The sequence below is a fragment of the Oncorhynchus masou genome, chromosome 16 (genome assembly GCF_036934945.1).
Source record: "Oncorhynchus masou masou isolate Uvic2021 chromosome 16, UVic_Omas_1.1, whole genome shotgun sequence".
Classification (NCBI taxonomy): domain Eukaryota; kingdom Metazoa; phylum Chordata; class Actinopteri; order Salmoniformes; family Salmonidae; genus Oncorhynchus; species Oncorhynchus masou.
Window position 1 is genome coordinate 22,194,887 of NC_088227.1, and position 4,710 is coordinate 22,199,596.

Here is a 4,710-nt window from a genome sequence, read left to right on the forward strand (position 1 = left end):
CAATGGGTGAGAAGAAGCCTACATAACCAATCCATAAAGTAAAATTTAACATCCATATATGGCCAGCTATGTAAACTTTAACAATGATTTATCCTTCAATAATGTCAATCAATTGGTAACATACATTTTTGTCTTATTCTAATGCCTCATAAGGGGAAAGACATCTAAAAGTAACGGAATGTAATCTGATTATGTTACTGAGTTTGTGTAATCCAAAAGTTACGTTACGGATTACAATTTTGGACAGCTAACTAGTAACTTTAATGGATTACATTTAAAAAGTAACCTACCCATATACACAACCAAAAGTATGCGGACACCTGCTTGTGGAACATCTCATTCCAAATTCACAGGCGTTAATATGGAGTTGGTCCCACCTTTGCTGCTGTAACAGCCTCCACCCTTCTGGGAAGGCTTTTCCACTAGATGTTGGAACATTGCTGCAGGGACTTGCTTCCATTCAGCCACAAGAGCATTAGTGAGGTCAGCAACTAATGTTGGGCTATTAGGCCTGGCTCGCAGTTGGCGTTCCAATTCATCCTAAAGGTGTTCGATAGGGTTGAGGTCAGGGCTCTATGTTGGCCAGTCAAGTTCTTCCACACAGATCGACAAACCATTTCTGTATGGACCTGGCTTTGTGCACGGGGGCATTGTCATGCTGAAACAGGAAAGGGTCTTCCCCAAACTGTTGCCACAAAGTTGGAAGCACAGAATCGTCTAGATAGTCATTGTATGCTGCAGCCTTAAGATTTCCCTTCACCTGAACTAAGGAGCCTAGCCCAGAACATGAAAAACAGCCCAAACTATTATTCCTCCTCAACTAAACTTTACAGTTGGCACTATGCATTGGGGCAGATAGCGTTCTCCTGGCATCGGCTAAACCCAGATTTGTCCGTCAGACTGCCAAATGGTGAAGCGTATTTCATCACTCCAGATAATGCGTTTGCACTGCTCCAGAGTCCAATGGTTGCAATCTTTACACCACTCCAGCCAACACTTTACATTGTGTATGGTGTTCTTAGGCTTGTGTGTGGCTGCTAGGGCATGGGAAGTCACTTCTTGAAGCTCCCGACGAACAGTTATTGTGCTGACATCTCTTCCAGAGGCAGTTTGGAACTCGGTAGTGAGTGTTTTTCAACTGAGGACAGAAGATTTTTACGCGTTACGCGCTTCAGCACTCGGTGGTCCCGTTCAGTGAGCTTGTGTGGCCTACCACTTCACAGCTGAACAGTTGTTGCTCCTAAACGTTTCCGCTTCACAATAACAGCACTTACAGTTGACTGGGACAGCTCTAGCCGGACAGAAATTTGACACACTGACCTGTTGGAAAGGTGGCATCCTATGACAGTGCCATGTTGTCACTGAGCTCTTCTGTAAGGTAATTCTACTTACTGTCATTGTTTGTCTATGGAGATTGCATGGCTGTGTGCTCAATTGTATACACCTGTCAACAATGGGTGTGGCTGAAATAGCCGAATCCACAAATTTGAAGGGGTGTTCATATACACAATTTTTTACAAATGTATCTGACATTCTCCCACATTTCAGGTTGGCAACACAGGGAACCCAAACAAGTAAAAAACTGTATTGGTAATACATTAAGTACTATCCCTTTTTCACAACTTCTATTTTTCTTTGATGATACAGATGAACTAGGACCAACAGTAGTAGCCTACCTCTGACTTTATCAGAAACTTGCCCATACTGGTATATAAACTCATCAATATAATACCAACCAACCTCTTTTGACCTTGGGGGATTTATTTATTTAATGCATTATTCTGCCATTGTACTATGGTAATGCACAATTAATAAAGAGTGTACCATACTGTAAAATATTACCATGGTAATGCATCATTTATACCATGGTATAAATCTGAATCATGGAAATGTACCAGGGTTTTAGCTTTGAAGTATGATGGTACTGCCATGCACCTAAATAATGCCATGGTATTGCATAAGTGAAAGTACCATGGTATGAATGAAAGTACCATAGTAGTACCATCGTACATTTTTGTAAGGGAAACGTAATATTTTCTGTATTTCTGAAGAGTTACTAAAAGCAAGAAACCAGATATGTATAGACAAAGTAGTAAAATAACTATGCCTTGACTAAATGACAACAAAACTAAATAAAAAACAGAATTCTGGACATCCCATCATATTTTCCCTCCATTAGGGGGCTTGGATCACACATTAAACTATCCTTTATATAAACAATCCAATCTGTCACAGACTCACCATTGCTAAGCAACAGAGTAAAGTCCAGCGGGTCTGCTAGCTAACTTGTTATGCTACGTTTACATAGCTAGATAGGGGAGACAAACAGATGGCTAGCTCACATCCCCTGGATTCAAGAGAAAAATCACAGATTTAATTGTTTACTGCATTCTTAAGGGTGTTAAACCATGCAAGGGCTATTTGGGATTAACTGGGTTTATGGTATATTTCATGAGTAGCATACATTTTTGGGTTGAAGAAGTGTTTTCACACAACTTCATTAGCTAGCGCTCTGCGCTAATAGGTAATCAGGCGGGAAATGGTAACATCAGGGACTAAGAGGGTGCCTGTTTAAAAACAAACATGGACAAAGACCCAACAACCTCCCTGTAATCCGCATTTACAGAGGGATTAGGCTTTCTGGCCAACATGGGTTACTAAAATAATTAGCAGGGTTGGTTCAGAAGGTGTTATGCAAATGCTGGTGGTTGGTAAGTGTATTGGATGTAATTGGTAGGTGTATTTGATGTAGTTGGTTGGTGGAGTATATGTAGTTGATAAACTAGTAAGGTGGTGTATCAAAGCAGTTTTATATATATAAAAAAACAACAATAGAATTTGTAAATAATATGCTTTACTACTTTACACTGTCACAGAAAAAAAACATGCTATCATTGAAAAATAAACAATAAGTACTAGGTAATTAGCCTAGTGGTTAAGAGTGTTGGGCCAGTAACCGAATGGTCACTGGTTAGAATCCCCTTAGCTGACTAAGCAAAAAAATATGTTGATGTGTCCTTGAGCAAGTTGCTGGTTGCTCTGAATGTCTAATAAATTACTGAAATGTACTATTTTTATGAAATCATATACTCTTGAGATGGCAGTGCATTCGTAAAGTATTCAGACCCCTTGACATTTTCCACATTTTGTTATGTTACACCCTTACTCTAAAATGGATTAAATACATTTTCCCCTCAATCTACACACAATACCCCATAATGACAAAGCGAAAACTGTTTTTTCACATTTTTTGCTAGTGTATTAAAAATAAAAACAGAAATAGCTTATTTTCATAACTATTCAGACCCTTTGCTATGAGACTCAAAATTGAGTTCAGGTGCATCCTGTTTCCATTGATCATCCTTAAGATGTTTCTACAACTTGATTGGAGTCCCCCCGTCGTAAATGTTATTGATTGGACATGATTTGGAAAGGCACACACCTGTCTATATAAAGGTCCCACAGTTGACAATGCATGTCAGTGCAAAATCAAGCCATGAGGTCAAAGGAATTGTCCTTAAAGCTCTGAGACAGGATTCTGTCGAGGCACAGATCTGGGGAAGGGTACCAAAACATTTCTGCAGCATTGAAGGTCCCCAAGAACACAGACTTGTCCTAGAGCTGGCCGACCGGAGAAACTGAGGAATTGGGGGAGAATGACCTTGGTCAGGGACGTGACCAAGAACCCGATGGTCACTCTAACAAGGCTCCAGAGTTCCTCTGTGGAGATGAGAGAACCTTCCAGAAGGACAACCATCTCTGCATCACTCCGCCAATCAGGCCTTTATGGTAGAGTGGCCAGACTGAAGCTACTCAGTAAAAGGCACTAGACAGCCTGCTTGGAGTTTGCCAAAAGGCACCGAAACACTCTCAGACCATGAGAAACAAGATTCTCTGGTCTGATGAAACCTAGATTAAACACTTTGGCCTGAATGCCAAGCGTCACGCCTGGAGGAAACCTGGCACCATCCCTACAGTGAAGCATGGGGGTGGCAGCATCATGCTGTGGGGATGTTTTTCAGAGGCAGGGACTGGGAGACTAGCTGGATCGAGGGAAAGATGAACAGAGCAAATTACTGAGAGATACTTGATGAAAACCAGCGCCAGAACGCTCAGGACCTCAGTCAGGGGAGATGGTTCACCTTCCAAGAGGACAACGACCCTAAGCACACAGCAAAGACAACACAGGAGCAGCTTCAGAACAAGTCAATTAATGTACTTGAGTGGCCCAGCCAGAGCCTGGACTAGAACCCAATCGAACATCTCTGGAGAGACCTGAAAATAGCTGTGCAGCGACGCTCCCCATTCAACCTGACAGAGCTTGAGAGGATCTGCAGAGAAGAATGGGAGAAACTGCCCAAATACAGGGGTGCCAAGCTTGTAGCATCGTACCCAACAAGACAAGGCTGTAATCACTGCCAAAGGTGATTTAACAAAGTACTGAGTAAAGGGTCTGAATACTTACGTAAAATGTGATTTCAGTTATTTTTTTATATATACATTTGCAAACATTTCTAGAAACCTGTTTTTTTGCTTTGTCATTATTGGATTGTGTCTGTAGATTGATAAGGGGGGGAAAAAACTCCTTAATTCATTTTAGAATAAGGCCGTAACGTAACAAACCATTTTTAAAGGTCAAGGGGTCTGAATACTTTCCGAATGTACTGTAGGTTGCTAGCTGTAATATAAACACAAAATGGAAGCATTGAC